The sequence below is a fragment of the Prionailurus bengalensis genome, chromosome F2 (genome assembly GCF_016509475.1).
Source record: "Prionailurus bengalensis isolate Pbe53 chromosome F2, Fcat_Pben_1.1_paternal_pri, whole genome shotgun sequence".
In the NCBI taxonomy this organism is placed as follows: domain Eukaryota; kingdom Metazoa; phylum Chordata; class Mammalia; order Carnivora; family Felidae; genus Prionailurus; species Prionailurus bengalensis.
This window is the reverse complement of record NC_057353.1, coordinates 43,171,189-43,195,619: the sequence shown is the minus strand read 5'-3', so window position 1 is coordinate 43,195,619 and position 24,431 is coordinate 43,171,189. Positions and strand designations below refer to the sequence as shown.

Genomic DNA, 24,431 nt, shown 5'->3' with positions numbered 1-24,431 from the left:
GATCAAGAAACATGCTCATTTATCTTACTTGTTCAGGTTTACACCACAGTGACTCTCTCTCTCTCCTCCAATCCTCTGAACCCGCATTTCCACCCTCCCCTTCCTCAGGACATCCTGATAAGTCACAGGCTAACCACAGGCAAAAGCCCCCCAAGGAAGCCTATGTAGCCTAAAATCCAGGAGAACCAAACAGCTCAGAGACGTAAGCACCTATCAGGGGCTTATTTCATTATATTCCACTAAAGCTGCCTGAGTTTGGTGGTCCCAGGGCTAGTTATAAGCCAGCTCAGGCATTCTCTTTGTTACAGGGTCACCAGCTCAGGCATTCTCTTTGTCACAGGGTCACTGTGAGGCTTCCTTACCGGGAAACTTACCAACCATTCAAATTATTTAAGACTTTCTTGGGGATGAATACAATAGTATTACCACACTTCTGCCAAATCATGACCCAAGGATCCATCAAGGCCCTGCAAATATTCGCAGGCTTGGCCACACTCAGACCTTTATCACTACACCCAAGAGCTTCCCAGTTGTCCAGGCAGCCCAGATCCATGCCGACGCCAGGCAGGGCACCCTGTGAGCAGCAGTGCCTGTGGGGTTCATCTGACAAGGGCAAAAGCCCCCACAAGCCCGCTTCTAGGGCTCACTGGCTTAGCAGAGCCTTAATGACAAATGCAGATAAACCCACACGAGCACATTCTTTTTATATTACTGGCACTTGGAAACAGCAAATCACACACTTCATATGGAGAGGGATCGTTCGCTAAGTATACCAGCTCCCCGGCTTCTTAGCTCTTCAGTAAGAGTTTTAGTATTAAAATTCACCCTAATCTTGCCAGAAGAGTACTCGCATGAATTGGAGGCAGAGGAGACGTATAATTTTTTTTAAATGGTTTCAGTAAACTGATATTTTACCACCAGTATCTCATGAAAACCGAGAAACAAAGCAGACTGTCAGATTCTAAACAACATTTGTGTTTAGAAACGGGCAACACTCGTTATTGTCCTATTTTTAAATATAAATTGAATGTTTGTTCCTAACAGGAATTATAAAAAAAAAAAAATGTTTTCCTTACAACACTGGCTTTCATTAGATTTCCTCTTAAAATAAAACTGTGTTCCAGCGGTCGCCGTGACTGGAACCTTCCTAAGAGGGCAGATGGGTCCAGCCCTCCGTAACAGGACCAACTTTATTCTCTCGGGTTTCAGTGGCTGCCTCAAGAAGCTGAAGCATTTTAAACCTGAGCCCATGTTCTCCACCAGGCTTCAGTGCCAACTGATGGAAAAGTATGGGAACTCGTTTTTTGTGAGCCACAACACCGGCACATCGAGAACTAAAACCTTAGGGACTGGTTTTCCAGTGGGCTGGCTTGTAGGCATCGAGTGACCACCCTGAGCCAAGAGCGTGCTGGAATTTTTCTGGTAGAATGGTCAGAGCTGAACTCTGCAATCTGAGGCCATCCTGCATCCTACTGGCTTCCAAAGCCATCATCACCCTTCCAGGCAGTAATTCCCAAAGCTTGTGAAGCGTGTCAGGAGGCCCACATTCCTCAGCTCTACAATCAACCCAACTGACCCCTATCAGACTCTCGGCGGCTTTGAGGCGAGGACGGTGCCACACTCATCTTTAATCCACCTCGGCTCCCTGTAATCACAGCTCCTGGCATACACTAGGTGCTCAGCAAACGTTGCTTAGGCTGTTTGTGCTCACACCGAAGAACAGTTTTCAGTCCTGCTTATGTTAAACTCTGTCCTGTGAACATCGTCTGGAGGACCCTCTCATTCTTTCTCTCAAATCCTGTCTATGAAAAAGGTTCTGACTTCCCCGTCCCTGTACGGCATCTAGCTAGAAGCTGCTAGAGGATTTTATAGGGTATGAACAGTTTAAGCCCTAAACTCTTACTGCCATTTCTCACTGTTTCATGTACACTTTCTCTTGTGCCTCAGCTGGGTCCAACTTGCTGAAGGCAGGTCTTCAATGACCCAGCGTGCTCCCTGCCTCTCTCAAAGTACATGAGCACTCAATAAATATTTGTCCATTGAGATTACCTAAAACAAATTGGCCTTTGACTCAGGTTTCAGAGTTTACACATGTCACAAGACCTCCAGGATTCCTAAGGTTAAAAATCTCTCGATTCTAAGCCTGCGCGATCATCTGCCCCCAAACTTGCCATACATGTTGCACTGCATCTATTTAAGTAGCCCAGAGTCTGAAAAGTAAGTAAAAGTATCTTTTCACATCTTAGAGACCTATCTGTCTTTTGTTCATATTGATTTCATTTTCCTCTTGGCTCTGTCAAAGAAGTTTGATGGGGCATGGGTCACACGAAGATATTTAACCCCTACGGGTAAACTGCGTTTCTATTCATTAGGTGCGGCGGCTGTCCGGACTAATACATCTGTCACAACGAACAGACAGTTGGGCCAAAAACGTCTCCAGGGGATTCTGGCCACCTCACAGTTCAGCCACACTGGGTACCCTGACGAGCAACAGACTTCCCCAGGACAACCCTTACGAGGATGGTGTCAGGCCTGAGTTGCCACAGGACTTGGGGTAGAAGTCTGGGCGCATTTGGAGAAGCTGGCTTGCCCTCAGCCAGTCGGGGTCTGCGGGGCTCCAGCATGGTCGTGGGGCCAATGGGATGTTTAATGTGCTTGAGGGCAGCTACGTGTATGTTCTCCTCCATCCTCCAGTGTGGTGCCCATAATTATGACCTCAAACTAAAAGTTATCACCTGCTCTGATGTCAGGGGCGCCAAGCGCATAGGAGGAATTACCAAAATCCTTCCACAAAGTCCACTGAACAATAAGCAGGGCCCTTTTCACACTGTAACAGATGATGCTCAAAGAATATCTCCACTGTCTTTCCTTTAAATAAAAAACACCTTCCCAAACATGACAAATGTCTTTTGTGAAGACTCCACACTGCAGAAGACTTCTGCAGTCAACATGCCTGGGGAGAGAAATGGATTATGCACCACCACTCCCCTGGGGAAAGAAGATGTGCATCTCTCGAAAGCCAGGGAAAGGGGTGACTCAAGAGGACTTCTTTTTACACCTAGCCAAATGTGGTCTGCCTCACTAAGCAGAAAACCCCGGGACATACTCTGAATACTTTCTTGCTCAACGAGACAGAGCCACTGGACAAAAGGAATGGGGAGAGAATGTACGTAGACACAGCCCAGCAGCTCGGAGCAGCCGGCCAACTGGAGGATTTCATAACGAGGCTGTTTAATTTGGGACTGACCATTTCTGTGAGGCTGTGCCAATGATGTTGGCTAAGAGGGCTCAGAGTACGAGCTGCAAGAAAAATAGAGCTGGTCTTTCAGACCTTTCCCCCTCGGCTGATGCAAGATGTGAACACAGGAGAGCAAAGGGAAGTTGTGGAAAGCCGCCTGGTATACTGAGGGGGGGGGGGGGGAATCTACTGCAAACCGAGATAGAGGTTGATACTTTACGCCACCTTCAGCCACCGAACCCGGAGCACCAAACTGCCTGCAGAGAGGAGGCAGTTCTTCCCAGAGGAGAATGCATATTGGACTCAGTTTTGCATCCCCAAAATGCCTCAGGGAAGGCAAGATACATACCTGCCTCCACCCTAACTCCATCCCTCCCCTGGCCCCCAAATCACAGCAACCTCATCATACCAGGCCTGGACCATTAACTACTAAGGCCTCCTTACTTGGTCACTGCTTACGTCTTTGTGTTTGGATCCATTCTCTGCAGAGGGACCACCCTTAAATGTGACGGTGTCACTCCCAGCTGAAAACCTTTTATTGGCTCCCTGTCACCTACAGGATGAAATAAAAACTCCTTAGCCTTGAAAGAAGTGCTTTCACCATATGGCCTCACCTGCACTTCAGTATCAGCTGCTGCCACTTCCTCTACCCAACCCCAGGCTCCACGACATACTCAAGAGATGCAGTCACACCGATTTCTTTTATGTAACGCCTCTAAGAGGAAATAAACTCCTTTCAGGATGGCAAATTGAGGAAAGCAATGGTGACCTAGGTCTTACATGCCTGAGGATGATGAAACCAGTATTTTGAGAACACGATTCAGCCCAAACTTGTAACTGTATCTAGAATATAAATGAACAGAGAAATGTTAATTCAACACATAAAAGACCATCCAGTGGACCAGTCTTGGTTTTAGTAATATCACCAACCTGTCTACTTTCTCAACAAAGTAAATTTGTGACATAGCAACTGAACAAATCTACGCACTGGATTTTCTCACGTAGATAAAGCCTACTTTGAACAAATACTACGTTTCAAACTGCCAGTGTGGAAATCAGTTATTTAGAAATCTGAGGTCTTCCTTGAAAGATACACTGCCTTATCTACTAGATGAATGTTCTCTAAGTGCCTTAAACTAGTGCAAGCGATAAACAGTGGTCAAGATAATTAGAGCTCAAAGCAGCAGGTGTTAAATTCACTTTACGGTTTAAACTTAGGTTAATAACAAAGTCAGAAAGTAGAAAACCTAACTATTCATGGATACCAGACACCCCAGAACTGACCTTCAGAAAAGTAGCCTTCGGATATAAAAATAAAATATTCATGTGGCCTAATATTGCATTCTGTATCATACCATAGAAAACAAACACTTAGATGATACTCTTCTCTTAGTTTTGGGATAAAGGCACATTTGTCCCAATTTAGACTCAAATGCATATTAATTTTTATAGTGACTATAAAGTGCCAAACTGGCTGTTAACTTTAGCTTATCTTTCCAGAGATGACTCAATAAACTATTTTATTAATAGCTAACATACACCGTAAATGAAATAATAATTAAAATTTTCTCCCATACAGTCACTCAGAGATGGTATACTTGTCCTTAAGGTGAACTTGCCAATTCTGGTTTAGGTTAGCCCAAAGGGATATTAATCTTAGAGCATGACTGGACACTATAGGCATCAAGATCATCTATTTGCTTCAAAAGTGAAGAAACAGAGTACCACAGTGGCAAAGTAGCTGAAAATCGTTCAGTCTAGTTGGTGGCCAAAGATAAATCCAAGACTTCAGACACCTAATTCTAGGTTCTTTCTATTACACTGTAATTCCCCAGAACATGAAGATATCAGACCCATTCAGCCTGGGGTTCAAAAGGATTAGCTGTAGGTGACTGTTACGTGTTTATTATGTGCCAGGCATTTTGTGCTAAGTGTTTTATAAGCATTGGCACATTTAATCATCTCAACAATCTCCACTGCAGACCAAGGACCCGAGGCTTGCCCAAAGACCTACAGCTCAGAGGTGGGGAGCAGGCTTCATATCCAAGTCTGGACTTCAAATTGTATGCTCACTGAGGGTGCTGGCCATGCTGTGCCTAACGTCTCACCTGCTTTTCTTGTGATTCACACCTAATCATAATAAAGGTCACGAGAAGAACTCCAATACAGTCACGGTGAACCCTGCTTGATCCAGCACTTACAAACCTTAGCCATGGAAATCCTCCCTCCAGGGTATCTATTTAACATCTTTCAGAACTAGTATTCTTGGCATCATAGATAGGGAGAAAATTCTATGTTAAGAGTTAGAGTTCGAGTTTAACGGTTTCTTCTCTGCCTAATGTCCTGTAAGTTTCCCATATGAAGGATCCCTGGAGTCGTGACTATCAATTGCCATTCATTTTCAGTAATACCTTCATCCCTCTCAAGTGTCCCATCCAAACCAAAGATGTAATAGAAGGAAAGAACCCTATGTTTATTGTTAGAAAAAGATACTGCTGTCCTTGAGTATGTGACATTTGCTTGTTACATAAGCTTACAAGCAAATACTGTTGTATTTACAAGCACTTATTTTAAGGGTTTGTTTACAGACAACTAACTACCTGGTACCCAATCATGTCCCATGCTTATTCTACCATCCTGTATATAATACATACAAAAGCCAAGGTCAAAGGTGAGGTCACACATGAAAGAAAATTCGTAAATCCCCTACTTAAGAAATCCTCAAGAAAGGTCTTTAGAACTGCTTCAAACACCTATACTAGTCCTTAATTACTTACCCAGAAAGCTAATGCCTTTTACTTTAAGAAAAACTTTAGGGTACCTTCCATAAAGTGAGGAATGGATTCACAGACATACCTCAGAAATATTGTAGGTCCGGTTCCAGACCACCGCAATAAAGCAAATATCACAATAAAGAGAGTCAAATGAATTTTTTGGTTTCCCAGTGCGTATAAAAGTTAGGTTTACTCTAGAGTGTAGTTAAGTGTGCAGTAATATTATGTCTAAAACAATGTACATATCTTAATTACAAAGTACTTGATTGCTAAAAAATGCTAACCATCATCTGAGCTTTCAATGAATTCTAATCACTGATCACAGATCACAATAATAATGAAAAGTGTGAAATATTGTAAGAATTACCAAAATGTGACGGGGACACAAAGTGAGCAAATGCTGTTAGAAAAGTGGTGATGATAAATTTGCTCAATGCAGAGGTGCCACAAACTTCAATTCATAAAAAACAAAAACAGAAAACCCCGTAATACCTGCAAAGCATAATAAAACAAGGTATGCCTATAAATTATTTACTTGTGCATATTAGGAAAATAAACCCAAACTCTGAAAAAAAAAATCATTGCTTTTATGAAGGAAGAATCACATGAAGGTATGAAGTGTGAGGCAGGATGTTGCTCATAAAAATGGCAAATTTAAAACAAATTAACGTAAAATCATAGGCAACTATGGAGAAATCCAACTTGTTCCATGAACCTTCTGAAACAAACCAAGCCATAGCATATGACAGAATTCCTACAGTATCTATTTACAGTTCTTCAAGTTCCAACCACTCATTTGGAATTACCACTCTGGTTGGGATTTTCCTGTTGGATGCCTCACAGAGTGGGAATCTGATCTCACTCCTTAGAATGTACATTCCTTGAAGCGGTCTGAGAATCGGGACCCGGTCTGCTGTTTTCTGCATCCTCTACCAGACCTATATCATTGTGCTCCAAGAGACAACACATGATAAAGGCTCAACAGAGGAAGATGTCACATTTTTCAGAAAGGCTGAACCCAAGCTTACAGCCACTTGGGGAAAGGAAATAACCACGCTTTTTAATGACATTACCTGGTTACCTCACATCTGGGAAAATTAGATCAACATTCTCTTACCTGGTCTCTTTAAAAAGGGCAATCTGCACTTCTGCCTTATACTATGAGAAGAGCCATAAAGATAAGTATGACCTTAGAAGAAACCACCAACTCATTAGGGATGCCTCCAATGAGCCAGAGACAGTGTTGGTCTGTGGAGAACTTTAAAATGGCTGAAGAGCATTTAAAAAGTAACACTGAGTGGGGCACCTGGGTGGCTCAGTTGGTTAAGCTCCAACTTCGGCTCAGGTCACAATCTCACAGTTTGTGGGTTCAAACCCCACTTCGGGCTCTGTGCTGACAACTTGGAGCCTGCTTCAGATTCTGAGTCTCCCTCTCTCTCTCTGCCCCTCCCCCGCTCATGCTGTGTCTCTCTCTCTCTCTCTCTCTCTCTCTCTCTCTGTCTCTCTCTCTAAAATAAACATTAAAAAAATTTTTTTACAGTAACACTGAGTTAGTGTACTTAATGGTAAAATTTTCCTCTTAAAAAAAAAAACAAAGTGATTCAAAGCAGTTAGATTTTCTAGCTTTTGAATTCTGAAACACTGGAATTACAAAAATTCAATCAATATGTCTTTAAAAAATACTCTTCCTGAAATTGGTTTATTGCTAATGCTAAACAAAAACCAGTCTTCCTCTTAGGCAACAAGGAAGTGAAGGGGGGCACGGCAGAGGAGGGGAGGGAAGTCGGACACACCAATTTTTTTTTTAAGTTTTTATTTTAATTTACACACCAACAATTCTTCCTTCTGTTTGTGGTAAAGGGTTCATATTCCTAATCCAAAGAGAGAAGGGAAGAAGCTTTGTCCTGAATTAAATCTGTTGGCAACAAAAATAGGGCTCTACGAAGCAATGTATATTAAAGCAATGCTGGGATTTTGAGTGGGATTATGTTGAATATGCATGATACACAAAAGGAAAATGTTCATTACTTACAGATGTGTTCCAAGTTGTGCTTTCTTCCTTTTTTGGAATATCAAACAGAGGAAAGCAAGAGGTTTGTAGCCATGTTATTATAAGCATTGCCGCCTCTCCCCCTCTAAACTAGAATATTCCAGTATTTATTTTGTTATCCATATGACCACAGTTTAGACTAGAGTAAAAATAGAAGCCGTGTGATCCTAACCTGAAAAGTCCCAACTGCTGGAGAGGGTCAGTATTAATATATTCTAACTGAAATAACGAGATTCTGTTTCCTGGTGGAGTTTGGCAAGAGAGGGGGGAAAAAAAGATTTGGAATTTATTTCTTACTCAGAAGTGTTTTGTAAAAACTACCATAACGAAACAGACTCCCAGTCAAGCACAAGAAGCCAACAGGCTCTGGTTTAGATTTAATAATTCACTCTAAGGGTTTTCAACTGTTACAATTTTAGGTCCCAAGGCACAAACACATATATTCTCCACCCTACACGGGGGCTGACAGAATGCCACAGGAAGCCTATGGGACAGGAAATTGGGAAAGACCTTTTGTCCAGAGGGTAGACCACACCCTCCCAGGCTCCAGCTGATGCCCAGAACCAACTTGCATTGAGGCTAGCTAGCAACAGCTGATGGATGGAATTTCCAGCTCAGCCTGTACTTCAGAGGGCTCACCTAGCCCTGAGTTTGAATGTTACTAGGAATACGGGACACTTGAGTACTGGCCTGTAAAGAGACACTTTGACGATTTAAAAGATGCCAACTAACAGGGGTGTGTAGGTGGCTCAGTCGGTTGAGCGGCCGACTTTGGCTCAGGTCATGATCTCACAGTTCCATAAGTTCGAGCCCCGTGTCAGGCTCTGTGCTGACAGCTCAGAGCTTGGAGCCTGTTTTGGATTCTGGGTCTCCCTTGCTCTCTGCCCCTCCCCCACTCACATTCTGTCTTTCTCTCTCTCTCTCTCTCAAAAATAAACATTTAAAAAATTAAAAGATGCCAACTAACAGAAATTGGCACAGGCCCTTTGGGAAGCACACAGGTAATGTGTTTTAAGAAGACAGAAAATCTTGGGGTGCCTGGATGACTCAGTCGGTTAAGCATCCAACTCTTGGTTTTGGTTCAGGTCATGACCTCATGGTTTGTGAGTTCGAGCCCCATATTCGGGTTCTCTGCTGTCAGCACAGAACCTGCTTGGGTTCCTCTGTCCTCTTCTCACTCTGCCCCTTGATTGTGCGTGTGCGCGTGCACACACACACTCTCTCTCTCTCTCTCTCTCAAAAGTAAACATTAAAAAAAAGATACAAAATCTAGATATTTCTACTCTCAGGCATTATCCTAAGGAAATATCCTAAGAAGAAAAAAAGTTAGGGTGTTTACTGCTGCATTAAAGGTAAAATCACTGAGACAACCTAAAGGCCAACTGTAGCAGGGGAGCTCTGTAAATTACGTGTGCTAGATTAACTTTCTCAGCATAGCCATTAAAAATCATATACACAGTGCAACAAAGAAAAATGTTTAGACAACACATTAAATTTCGAAAGCACATATTGTTTTAATTTTTCCTAATATTACAACACCGTTAAAGTTTCATATCATTTGGCCAAACACTGGCAGGGGAATGGAAAATGAAGAGAGTTCATTGGTGAGGGTATGGTGGTGGCTTATGAGTGATTTCTTTCCTAAATGATATTATTGTGCATTTTTACATATATACATATGGTGCTAAGTGCTCAGAAAGCACAAAACCAGTGAGTCACAGTCACAAATAACCAGGGGCTAGTTTCTAAACATCAATACTACAAATGAACTTCTGAAAACAAACTTATTACTTAACAGTTCACGCATTCAAACATTGACAAGTGCATACGCATGTGTGTGCATATATATCTGTATATCTATATTTAGAATCTAAAGAAAGAAACATGGAATTATATTAGGTGTATATTAGGTGTATAAGTGACAAGCATTAAAAAGAAAACTTCACACTTCAGAAAAGTGCCACAGAATGACACAACAGTGCTTGGTCTACACCCGATCCATTTCATCAGGGGTCACAATAGCAAAAGGTCTAGCACAATGGATATTCAATTACAAGATTCCAGGTTCTAAAGTTTCCTGGGTTTAATTACCCATCTCATTAGCTACTCTTGGCTCCTAGGTTAAAGCAAGGAAGCCACTCCATGTCAGAGTGAGGTTGCCCAGCTTCCCAGTGCACAAGCTTCCATTCCAGCTTAGGCCCTGCCTACGGAGGACAAAACCTGAACTTGGAACGCTGAGCCCTGACATGCCCACAGGGCCGACAGGCCAAGTGCACCCCTGAATATTCCACATCGCTCCTGGTTTTCAGAGTCTGTTCTACCACACTTGTCTGTCTGTCTATAAGGGGAGCCTTGCATTCTGCTTCTCCTGCTAATTCCAGAAAGCCTTTGGGTTGACACAATGATTGCCTGATCTAGGAGGACTTTTTCAATAACAATGACATTTGTTGCTGGTTTCTTATCTTGGAAGACTGAAAGTGTGTCCACACTTCTCTAAATAAAAGTAACAAAACAAGAAAGAAGGGGATAAATCCAAAGGCGGTAAGACCACTGATTTCACTCTAGAGCCAAGCTGTTCTGAATAGCTGGCTTTTAAGACCCAGGGCCAAGTTCAAAGCAGCAGCTGTACTGTATGCCCAAGGGATTATTCACATTCCTGATACCTGCTGGAAACAAACACCCTGATTCTGCCCAAGACTCATAGCCCCAGGCCCCATATTTCTTTTTATTATATAAAGGAATTGTTCTTGACCAAACTTTTTAACCAAGTGGGAAAAAAAAAAAAAAGGCGAGGGCCAAGCAGCTTTTAAAGAAATGGTTTCCTTGACAGAGAAACCAGGATAAGATTTAAAGATATTGGGGCGCCTGGGTGGTTCAGACAGTTAAGCGTCCGATTTCAGCTCAGGTCATGACCTTGCAGTTCGTGAGTTCAAACCCAGAGCCTGAAGCCTGCTTCGGATTCTGTGTCTCGCTCTTTCTCTGCTCCTCCGCTGCTCGCTCACTACTCTCTCAAAAATAAATAAATGTTAAAGTAAATTTAAAAAAAAGATTTAAGAATATCATTAGAGTCTATTATGAAATCCATCATAGACCCTGCATGAAATTTTCCAAGAAATGGAGCCTCCCCAGGCTATACCATAGCACTTGAGGCAGGAGCATGAGCTCCTGGACACAAGCATGTGCCTCACAGAGTGCGTTTATGTGTGTCACATGACCTGCACCACCTCTAAGCAAACACATTTTAGAAAGTGCTCCTGTTGGTATGCTGAAGTGTTGTATTTGAGTCATTTACGTGAAGATGACATTTGCTGACTTGCCAAATGACGAGGAAGAAAGAGTCCTATTCTTTCCCCACCAACAATAAACACTTTATTGGCTTTGTAAACGGACATCTGACCAAAGCTCCCCAAATTCCAAAAGGTAACCTAGAGCTGCCTTCTGTCTTTCTGATCTACGTCTATCAGAATCTAGATGGGAAAAGACATTCTGACATTTTGCTGATGGAACTGTGCACTACTGTTAGGAGGGGTGTGGAAGATGAGGCAGAAGACAGCCTGCAGGACAGTTAAATTACCTGCTCAATTAAAAAATAATATTTAAGAAGGGCTTTTGTATCTATTTAAAAAGAGCATACCGTTATTATTTTTTGCCCCCACAGGAGGCTGATTCACTAGTGATCATTAAAAGTCTCAGCTGGAACACACATTCATAAGCACCATTTCATAAGAGACATAGCACTTAGTTTTCTAAAAATATGGTAGACAAAGAAGAGAAACAGTTATGAGTTAAAATACAGCAGACCATCTCAAGGAAATCTGTTTTTTCTCCAAGTGAATCCAGTAGGAAAAGCAGCCCACCAGCTGATTCCATCGTTCCAAAGCAAGCCGTACCAAAGGCCTCTGCGGTGACTTAGCACCCAAGAATGCCAAATAAAACTTGATGATGCTACACCTAACACTAGTTTCTAAAAATTCCCACATTCCCCAGGATCTTCAAGTCTTCCCAAATTAGTGGACCACCCCCATTCCCACAAATGCCCCTGTGAAACAACCAATGACAAAGTCTATATAAAAAGTCCGTCCCACTCCTTTCAGGATGCAAGCCACCAGGGCTATCTGTACCTCTTCATTTCCTAGAGAGTGCAGTCTCACGGACAATGAAAAACACCGGGGGCCGGGTCCACATTAATGGTCTCTCACTTGGGTTCCATCACAAGCCTTCTGAGATGGGACCAATTTCTAATAGATTGGACTGTTCCAGGCACCCTGCCTCCAGACCCTGCCTCTGCCCGCAGAGTGTTTATTATTTAATTGGTAGGAGATCCATGTGCAGTCCTAGAATAACTCAGTCATGGCACATATGTATAGATGCCCAATGAAGACATGTCCATGGGCCTCAGGGAAACAGCTGGGGATATGGAGTGCTGTGGAGATCTCGGTTTCTATGATTCCCAACTTCAGCTGGACATACCTGCCTTTGGCCGGTGCTCTGGAATAAAAGCAGACCTGCTGATTCTCTTTTTCTGATGCTTAACCTTACACACCACTTGTCGAAAACTTACTCACTTCTTGCCCTCCTGCACTGGAGACTGCAGAATCCGGGCCTGAATGACTGCAGCTGCCGGGGCAACCTCTTTGGCATGCATGCCAGCAACTCCTCACCTAATAGCCTTCCTCTGCCTCGCTGCCCTGGCCCGCCGGGGACGGCCACAATCCCTTCAAGCAGTCACATTGCAGCACAGCCCCCATGGAAACCCATTTGGAACTGTGCAAGCTCATACCAAAGATGATGTTTTTAATACAGATTGTTCTTTTTAAATCTCTTACAAAAGCAGCTGTAATCAATCGTGCTGGGGGGGGCGGGGCTCTGTAAAAAGCTGCCACTCAGAAAGCCCTAATATTGATTCCTTCCCCTTTCACGGCTTTTAAGAAAACAATCCTGTGCTAAGAACCCATAATCAATTTCTCTAGACTTGGCTAACATGAAACAGTATCTAAATTACAATATATTTTTTCAAATTAAATAAAAACCATAGCAGATATAAGAAACCCATCTGTTATCCTGCCTTTCATTCTAGGGCAAACATTTTTTTTTTTTTTTTTGTAAAGGAAAGTCAGTTGAACGAATTTGATAATTATTAAATACTGATTAAACATCAGGAACTAAGAGTCTTTTAGCAGGTGACACTAACTTAAAGACTAAAGGGAAATCTGTCTTCATTTGAGTTCTAGCATTTCCCAATTCTTTATTTGCAAGACAATATATGCTGTTTTCCCTATGCCTATTCTTAGAGAAAACTATCAATTTTAAGCCTGTGTTTATAGACAGTCATGATTCCAAAGCGGTCACATCCTGACTGAACTTCCAAATACCAGAATATTTCAAGTCTTTTCCCAGGAATTATGGTAGATCTATTATTCTGTCAAATCTGCCTTTCCACATTAGGCCTCTTAGAAACTCAAATATTCCAAAAAATGAAAAGTCAATGTTTAAAACTATAATGTGCAGATAGGACAACTTGGCATTTCATTTAAAAATTATATTAAAAATTCTCAACAGCCAATTTCTAGATTAGACATTAAGGAAAAGCACAGTTTAATGTAACGTCCTGTTATCTGTACTTCTGTTTAGAAGGAAAAAAAAAAACCCAGACTTTATTAAAACGCCTTACATAAAATGAATACAGAACTGGAATCCAAGCAGACAGCCCGTAACACTGTGTCAGCGTGGCACTTACCACGTGAATGAAATGAGATCTGGTCAAATCCAAAGAGCTGGCAATAAAGCCAAAAAAACAAGAAAACTTAGCTGCCCTTTGCTTTGCTCCCAAGGAAGTATAATTTTAATTTCAAGGGAGTGAACCATGATTCTGTGGTAAGTATCTGATCTTCATTCAGGTTTCCTGTTCCCAGCATCCAACGACCACAGGGGTTTACTGAAGGGATGGGTATACGCTTTGCAAATTTATTAGTTGAGAAGTTTACCTCCCTCTCCACACCCACCCCAACCCTTCAAATTAGAGAGGGCCCCCGCTTTTTCACCAAACTAAATAAGCAAGAGCTGAGGGTTCTGTAAAACTCCTTAACACTGGCTGATCAAGGGCCTAAACTTTTGTCAAGCCATACCTCCCAGGCCTTCCACACAAGGAGGGTCTCACAGCTTCACTGGCCTGGGCAGCCTTTTTATCCCCAGTCTGTTATTTAGAGCAACTTTCCTCCAGCAAACAAATCTCTGGCCTTCCTCTCCTCCATTGTAAAACCATTGCAGCACAAAACACTCAGGCATTAAATAGAAACCAGAATTAGAGTCAGTCTCCTGGTCAGCTAATGCCAATCCCATCCTTTTATTTGGATGCCCTAGATTAGGGCTATCTGATGAAATTTACTATACATGTAACAGTACAATTAACAGAAATGTTCTATACATGCCTTGTCCAAAATGGTAGCCACTAGCCACACATGGCTATCAGGCAGTGGGAACATGGCTAGTGCAACAGAGGCACTGAGTGTTTTATTTTATTTACTTTTAATCAATTTAAATTCAAATAGCCACATGTGGCTAATGGCTACCATATTGGAGAGTGCAGTTCTAGACAGAATTTTTAAACTGCTGTTGGAAGCCATCTACTGCTGCCAGGCTAAGCCACTGAGGGACAAGTGCTCTCCTTAAATAATCACCGCACATTGGGAGAAACCAGGGCCTAACAACATAATTGCCTTTTCCATCACGACTCTCCCTGGGCATTATACACCTGTCAGAAGAATTAAGGATTCGCTCTAACTAGGTCATTTAATGACTATTTGTCAAATACCTACTATGCACTGAAATGTGTTACCATTTGTTTAAAAATAGAACATCAAGGTTTGTGAATGGATAAACAAAATATGGTCCAGCCCAACAATGAAATGAGCTCTGAAGCCACTACAAGACATGGAGGAAACTTCCATGCAGAACTTCCATTCTTCTAAGGGAAAGAAGCCAATGTGAAAGGGCTACATACTACAAGATTTCAACTGTAGGACATTCCGGAAAAGGCAAAACTATGGAAACAGTAAAATGACCAGGAGTTGCCAGAGAAGGAGGGAGGAAACACAGGGGATTTTTAGGGCAGTGAACCTATCCTGTATGAATGTAGATACATGATGCCCTTATGTATTTGTCAAAACCCACAGAACTGTACAACACAAAGTGTGAACTTTAGCATAAACTGTGGACTATGGCTAACAATAACGTACCAACACCAGCTCCATGATGACTGCATACACAAAGGTACCCAATAATAAGGTAAAAGGGAAGGCTGGAGGAGTCTGTGCACCAAAATTATTCTAAAAATTTTAAAGACTCCTCCCCTGCCCCCTCCCCCTAAATAAGAAAGTCTATTAATTATCATGAAGTCCCTATCCCTGGAGAACTCCTGAAGCCTGCCCAAATATTCTGCCCGGAGCTAAGCCTCCTGCTAGAGTGACAACAGGTTTTTGGCAAACCAGCACACAAGAGATGGCTCCAAGTTGCTAACAATGTGTGTACCTGGCTGCCTCACCCCCATGGCATCAAACTCAATTAGCTTCACCAAACAAATGAGACATTCCCAGATTTCTAGAAGTTATAAGGCCCATTCACAGTAGTGACAGTGTTATGAATTCATTCCCATTCGCCCATTCTTGCCATCAAGCAAGGAAGCAAACTGCCAAGAACAGGCGGCCAAGTGCAGTCCTCTCCTGGGAGGATGGCTTGTTTGTGTTCATGTATTAAGTAATGAGCTGCACCATTTCCCCCCTGCCCAACTTCGTGGTCTGATGCATTAATAAATTGCAGGGGATAAAAACTCCAATGCATTCTGGTTTAAAAGCAAGAACTGAAAGAGACATACTTAGGGCAACTGGGGAAATCTGAATCCAGACTGGCTATTAGAAATAGCCTAGACTCATCATTAACTTTCCTAGAGAAGATACTGTCCTTAAAGGGGCTGAATGCTGAAGTATTCAGGAGTGAAGTATCCAGATGACTAACATTTGCTATCAACAGCACAACTCAGAAAAATCTCTCTATAAAAGAGAGTTTAGCAAATATGGTAAAATACTACCAATTATTGAATGTAGGTGGAAGAGACGGTCCTACTCTTTCAAGTCTTCTGTGTGTTTTAGAATTTTCGTAATGAAAAAGTTGGGGAGGAGAGGGAATGCTAATTGAAAAAACTTCCAGGGGACACTAAGGCTGATCACAAGACAAACAGTTCTTCACTAATGGGACAAGAAAACATGCTTTTCAGGCCAGACGGAAGAGTGAGCTGAACTTCACTGAAAATTAAACCAGCCTGTTTTTAGGTGGTTTAAACTACCTGGATCCACAAAAGACTGCACGGGAAGGGAGACAGGTGATCAGACAGTCTTCTAGAAGAAAAGGCAGCTATGAACTTGAAAGATAAACTACAGTTCCAAAGGGAAAGGGTTTCCACCTTTGAAGATATACGAGTAAGGGGAAAAAACAAAACCAATCAAGGTAAGGGACTTACCAGAACAGCATGTACAGCTAGACTCTTAGGTGATCCTTCACTGGACAAATAAGCATCTGACACACAGAGATGGGAACAGACCATTTTTACGTGTAAGGATTTAATGGAATTCATTCAAGAAACAGGATTGGAGGTAAAAATTACAGGCTGTGAGTAACTCAGATATTACCACCAGGAAAACAAAATTCTGCCTCTTGAGCGTGTGACAGGAAAGTCGCTGAACAGTTGTGTCAGAAGAACAGAATTCAGAACTTCCTTCCTATCTCCATTCTCATCAGCCCCTTATTAATCAAACAAGAAATTGGTGGTAGCACCAAACACTAAATGATTAACGTATTACATACTTATATATTAAAAGGGCTCCTTGAAAATTCAAACCATACACTCCTGATTTGTGTACTTTTCTGATTATGTTCTACTTCAGTAGATACTACATAAAGGGAGCAACAAACACAAAGGGAGCAACCAGAGTCTTACAGAACCCTTTTCCCTGGTCACAGCATTCTCTGTGACACAGGTTTGCAGGTACATACATTTACAAGACACAAAGCCAAGGTCATGTGGCTTTTTTTCAGGCACACCTATAATCTGAGCACTAAAGTCAGATACATCAACACTCACCCAGGAAACATATTTAGTAGGCTTTGCATCTTATGGGAGCAAAGCAAATCCCCCAGGTTTGGATTTCGAGTTGTTTAGAACATACATGTAATGCAATAATTTTCCCATGGTTCTTGAGTTTCCCCAAGAAGTAAAGCGTAACATAGAGATGGGAGGTGTTAAATGTCTTTCTCACAGAACAACAGTAAGACCAGACTAGTGCCTCAAAACCTTCCACAGAAAGCTGTCAGATGACTAGAGACAGGTGTGGTTCCTAGCACAACAGGATAGGACCCTACAGCCTGTGTGGACAGTAGGTCAGGCTTTGCTACTTTTCAGCTATCAGAGCTTTTGTACCCGGTAACCACAGATAACCACTCTTAGCTGGATGTTGCTTGGGGGGAAAGATGATTGCTTTTGCATGAGGTATTTAGGGGCCATTATGGTTTAAATTTTGAATAGCCACATGGCAACTCTGGATAAATCCCTGATGGGACAGTTGCTGCTGATAAGGCAAAGTGTGGTGACAGTGATCTCGTTTCTCTTCACCTCAAGTTCCTGAGTGCACACTCCACATCTCCTGGTGGCTCAGCCACCAACCCAGAGTCTTCCCCTGAAGACCCAGACTGTGTCTACCCTAGCCAACCCTCCAGAGAGGCTACAGGCTTGAGACGTGGAGCCCATGAGGCTAAAGATGCTGGCCACTCTGTATCTACTTAAGCCAAGAGTTAACTCATTCACTTACTGAACCCCTACTACGTGCAGGGTGCTGTGCCAGGTGCTGAGACCACAGAGCTAAAGGCGAGTTGGTCTAGCTAGGCAGAAGGGAGGAGGTGCGGAGGGAATGAGGAAGACAGGAGAAACAGGCACAGGAAACACTGGCATTTAACAGTCCAAGACAGGATGGAGAACCCAGGGGAGTCCCAGGCCTGCACCATGGAGGGGAGAGTATGTGTGCTGGAACAGAAATGACAGTGTGAGAAGAGGCTGTAGAAAGGGTTGATCATGGAGGGCCTTTGGGGAGCAACTAGGGGATTTCTATTTATTCTGTAAGGGAAATGAGGGACTTCAAGGAGAAGTTTAAATCTGTGCTTTTGGAAAGATCTGCCTGGTGTATTGTAGACAATGCACTGGAGGGCCCGGATTGCAGTCAGGGTGATGAGTTCGATTATGGCAATAATTAGGGAAGAGATCTAAGGCAGACGGACTGCAAAGGAGAGGATGAAGTCAACAGTATTAATGTGGATAAAATCTACAGGGTCTCCAAACTGGCAGAATAAGTGAGAGGATATAAGTGAGAGGACATAAAGGTTGGGTTTTTTTCTTTTTATGACAATAGCTGTTGTCCTTATAGAGTATTTGTGTGTTGATAAGACCCCAAAATACTCTCTATAGCCAGCAAGGCAGGACAATCACATTATCCCCATTCTACAGCTCCCTGAGCCTTGGGGATCACATGGTTTGCCCACCATCACCCACATAAGTAAGTCTGAGAAGAACACCCAGGTTTCTGATTTGGGCCCCCAAGTAAGGGTAGGTCCTTCACGGACTCAGGCATGTAGGAAGAGGCAGGGGTGTGGTCAGACGTTAAGTTGTGTTTGAGACATGAGACATTCGGAGAATGAGCAAGGAGGATGTGCCAGTAGGGGTTACTAAAGTAAGAACTGGAAAGGATACTTGAGAGATGATAGTTTTCTCCTCTTTTGTTGAATGACTGGGTTCATGTAGCCCTTTGGCCATGTGCCGGAAAGTTCGGCAACGTGGTAGCAGCGGGGAGGTGGAAGAGAATCCATGTGGACTGAAACTCTGAAGACAAGTCTCCTTGTGGGTTAAAGGAGAAAATAATCAAGCCACCAGTGCCAGGGTTTCACGGGAAGACCAAGGAGATGCACTCTGTGAAACGGCCAGTGTAAGCTGACAAATAAAAACCCAACACAAATGATTATTTATGTTTGTGTAGACGCATTCGCTCTTTTGGGAAGGTCAGGTGCCGTGTTAAAAAAGCCACTGACTGCTCCCCAAACACAAGCCACCTGCAGGAAGGTCACACAGCTTTGTTAGTCAGTGTCACAGCTAAGACAGTGGTCACAACGATGCGGCAAACCTTCGCTAGAGCAAAACCAAAGAAAAACAAACGAAGCTGATCAGGGCTGAGAAATAAATGAAGAAAGGATTTGTAGGCTTTGTAATTAAGTCTTAACCTCACTCCATCTCCATAAAAACCTCTCGGAATAAGGAGTTCTTCATGAGATTAGGAAGTGTTGAATTAATTAATGACTTCTGTTAATTGACCTTTTGATGGTAAACAGGTAACAGTAATCCCACAGAAATGGAACACAATATACGCAGAGCTGAAAAATCCAGAGGGATTTCTGGTTTGTGGCTCAGATATCAATAATTACACAATAAAGGGACAGAACATACCTCTACTAGTTTTAGAAAATCAGCCCACATAGCACCTAGGCTCTCGGGAAATGAGAGGTCTAGTCATCTCAGGGGAGCACAAAGTATCCACTCAACTTTTAAACTCTAAACAGCCTTGGGAAGCCACAGTCATGACCTCTCCTCCTCATGCCACCTGAGATGCCCAGAGCCACTAGGACCGTTTCACTGAGGAGTTCAAATAGGACACAGAACTCCTCCACCAAAGAACAGAGCACAAGGTGATAAATCATCATCACTGGCTGGACTCACTCCCCAGCAGGTGGCCAGAGATGTTTCAAAGCCCAGAAAATGTTTCCATGAAAAGATTTTAGGCATTAACCACCTTCCCCTTTCATATGAACAAACATTTTCCACCAGGGGCTCTGGAGTCAAGGACTATTAAGAAAAAGATTCATTCTGCAGCACTTCCAATGGGGTCACCTCTCATTGTCTCAGGGCCCCTGCTCGGGAAAAGGCAGTAATAACACACAATGAGGCTGGCAAGCTGGACCCGGGAAACAGAACACGGCCTCAAGACTACCTGAGCCAGCACTGATGGCCTTTAATGCAAGGACAACCCCCAACTTACCTTCCTAATGACCCTCCCCCTACTGAGAATGCTAACCCTTCCATTTGTCCTGAGCCAAAACCTTTCCAGAAGAAAAAGTCTACCTGTGCAATAATAAATGCCGCCGTGACCTGACAGAGACAAGATCCAAACGTGCTAACAACACTATTATCTCTCCCTCTGGGTTCCAAATAACCACCAAGCTGACAAAGAGGGAGGTTTATGAGATAGGAAATGTTCAAGGTAGTACAAGATTTTTTATTATTTTTGACAGTTTTAGTTTGTGGTCAGCTAGGTTTTCTTCTGTTTCAACACAGATTTGTTGCCAGGCATGGTGATCCACAAGCCAACGGGGTGGGGGTAGGGGGTGCTGTCTTCTGAACGCCTAGCAATGCAAAAATTATTAGAAAACAATAAAGTGTGTTCTTTGCTAGCAGACCAGGCATATGAAAGATCCAATCTCCAAACTACAAACACAATATCAGGTTTAATCAGATGAAATTGCCATTTTGTAGGTCAAAAACATCAGCAATTCTGTATGATTTAGTTTATACAGAATTTATGGTGTTTTTTTTATTGCTTTGTTCTCAAGTTGAGCTGAAGTAGTATCTGAACACTTCACCATGGCCTGTTAGACTGCATTATCTAGAACTCCCCACTTTCCATCCTTTTCTCACCCTATCTCCCCAAACATACAAACTTGTGCCCACCCCAGGGCCTTTGCAGCATCTCATCTACCTAAAATTTCCCTCAAGCTTCTGTCTGCTCAATTCGTTCTCAGTTCAGAGGACTCATTTCTCTTTTTGAGGATATCCTCAAAAAAGCCTTTCCTGACCATCGTACCCATCCCTCTTTCCCAGCACAGTCTCATAAAAGTAGAACACAAGCCACATCTGGAATTTTGAGTTTTCTAGTAGTCCAATTTTAAGTTAAATTCATTTTTTGTTTTTAAGAATTGTGGTAACGCATACATGAATTTTACCATTTTCACGTTCACAATTCAGTAGCATTAAGTACATCCATATTGTTGGGTAACCATAACCACCATCCATCTCCGGGATCTTTTTCATCATCCCACACTGAAACTCTACCCATCAAACCATAACCCCCGGGCACCTGAGAACCACCATTCTGCCGCCTGTCTCTAGCAATTTGACGATTCCTCCCATAAGTGAAATCATACAGTATTTGTCTCCTTGTGCCTAGCTTACTTCACTTATTTCTTGTAAGTTTTATTTAATCTGATATATAAAAACTTAATTTAACACAATGTAAGAACCGGGAGATTTATAATTTTCTTTTCATACTAAGTCTTTGAATTCCAGTGTACTTTTTACACTTACAAAAGGCTTCAATATGGACTGGCCAAATTTCCAATGTTCACTGGACACGTGTGGCAGGCAAGTGGCTACCATAGTGGATAGCACTACGTAACAGGATATGTACCTACCGGGTTACTTTGTCTTTTTCACTTATCTTTCTCTATATGAAAAAAAATTTTTTTTATATGTCTGTTTTCCTATGTCCCCTTAGCAGAATAGAAGTTCTTCAAGGGCAAGACCAGTGTCTGTGTGTATGTGTATGTTTTCCTTCTAAACCAAGCATAGATTAAATAGAATATAATCACATATATATTTCTAGACAAAGATCTTTGGAGCAGATTCTTCTGGAAATGGAAAGATCGGTCTCCAAAATATCACTGAGATCCTGTACTATCTGTGATAGAAACATCACCAGCGACTACTTAGTAATTATTCCCTTTAACAAGACGACTCAGTGGCAGCATGAGAGAAAGTGGGGAAGAGCCTGGAACCAGACTTGCCTGGCCCTGCCACCTCACCTACCAGCTGTGGGGCGTCTCTGAACCTCAGGTTCCTCATCTACAAAAGGGAAATGATAGTAACCGTGCCCACCTAAGAGACCTGCCCATGAGCATTCGATCTGTTAATATTTGTAAAGTCCCTGGAACAGTGTCTGATGCATAGTAAGTGCTCTGTCTGTTAGGTCAATAAATCACACTAATATGTCTTGCTGTTGCCATTTTAGGAGTGACTTCACCGCTCCAGGCAGCTCTCTTCTTCGAACAGTTCATCTACACATCAATACCATGATTACTTTACCACAGGGGGCATGGGCTCACACACTCTCCTGCTTACAGCAGTAACAGCCCCAACGCCTCCAGAAGCCGGTCTAAATTCCCCTGCAGGGCAAGCCAGAGACAGACAGGAAGCCAGAAAGAGCCACATTCCAGATCCAAATGGTAAGGGTTGAGCCAGGCCCTGCACTTACAAGCTGAGTGACCTTGAGAACACATTCAACTTTCTGTGCCTCAGGTTCTTCATCCATAAAATGGAATGACAACACTTATTTTCCAGTTTGTTAAAAATTAAATGAGTTAATACCTGCCAAGCACTTTTTACAGTGCCTGGCACATAGTAAACTATCAATAAATATCTATTATTACAGGGCCCTCCACAACTAGACTTCACCCTTAAGAGCTTCATTTTATTTAGCCAATATTTTAAGCACCTATTAAGTGCTGGGCGCTGTGTCAACACGGTTCTTCCATTCATGGGAACTTAGGTAGGAGACAGGTAGGAGCCAGTTATAATCGAGGGGGTAGATGACGTGCCAAGGGTGACCCACTGTATGCTCTGACCCACAACAGGAGAACTTACCGCAGTCTTGGGGCAGAGGTCAGGGAAAGGGCTTCATGGAGGAAAGACTATCTAGCTGAGACTGTAAGAAGGGGGAATGGGCATGAAAGAACATTCTACCACTCTTACCCAAGCACCAGCCACATGAAACTTCTCACCCTTTTGTGCTTACATAATGACTTTTCCCATTTCTCTTTATGCCTCTTACTTGTATTACACTGTGACTTATATCTGCCTACCCCAAAGACATGAATGCTTCCCCATGCCACCTGTTTCTCTACTGAGCACAGAAAATGTTCAATAACTGTCTCCTGAATGAATTTGCTTTTCTCCTCCTTTCCCTTGTGACTAAAGACCCACATTTTCAAAATGGTGACTTGAGCTATGGTGCTAGACCAGGGCTGTACGAACCAGCTCCTGGCTCCCGCAGACCCAGGCTCAACTCATAGCACCTGATCAGTTCACATTCTACAAACTTGCAGACACAAGAAAAGAGGGCTCCAATTCAGTCCCTGTGGAATTCATTTCCCATCTATGAACCGGGAACTGCAAGCACCAGTCCCACCTCCAGGTTTTCCCTTACGCAAGTCATTGAACTTTCTGACCCACATGTATTACCCACCCCTCCGGCCACCTTACCTGCCTAGCTAACACAGGCGGAGCTTCAGGGCTCTAACGCCAAGTACTAATCCAACCGTTTCAGCAACTGGACCATTGTTTAGGATCTCCAAGAGGTTCTGGTTATGTTTTAAAGGCCCATTATGAAAAACAAATTCATTCGAGCTGCTCCGCCTTTTGGTTAAAAACCAACTCTTTGGGCTGGCCAACAAGTTTATTCATTACAGTTAACATTTCATTTTCCACCCCCACAAGATGTATTCTTTCACCACAAGATGTGCCAGGACTAATTAAGAACTTCTGAGGAAGAGAGGAAAAACCCACATGCTTCGCTGCAGACAGAGGGTTTACCTGGCTCCTATCTCGATAACTCTGTAAGACAAAGCAAAGAAAACAGAGGCAACCCTAAGTTTAGAATAAGCTCCACTGGCATGTTAGATAAGAGTCAGTAATTATGCCTCTATAAGGAAGCAGTGGGAAAAACATGGACTTTCCAAAGTGCAGCAGACTTAGGTTCGAACAACTACACCACCTTATAGGAGTTCCTTCTTCTAAAAAAGATTAGATTAGACCACCCATCCAGGAAATAACAGTGCCTAGCACACAGTAGGTGCTCAATAGATGTTATTCCCACTCCACTTCTCAGAATACAGTTGGGTAATGAGGCTTTTTGGTAAAAATAAGTTATCTATGACAACTAAATTATTCTTGTGAATACTCTTAAAGATGACAGAACATGCCAAAACTTAAGACATTCATAAGACTCCATTTTCTCTTCAAAGTGCAATTGAGAAATAAGAATTCTTCCCGATCTTCTTGCTACCAGAATTCTGGGAAGTCAGACTTTGATGACATTCGATACAATGTGTTATAGTCATCTTACTGAAACATTTTCAGTTATGTAAACTTTAGAAAATAAATAAAGACACACTTAAACACACACACACACACACACACACACACACACTCAGCGCTCCCAAAATATAAATG

The 24,431-nt window shown here is 42.6% G+C and overlaps 1 protein-coding gene across 1 annotated transcript in view; it reads right to left on the bottom strand.

Annotated features, from left to right (window-relative positions):
• SDC2 (syndecan 2) overlaps positions 1-24,431 on the bottom strand; it is a 108,653-nt gene that overhangs the window by 20,995 nt on the left and 63,227 nt on the right. The gene's annotated exons all lie outside the window — the stretch shown is intronic.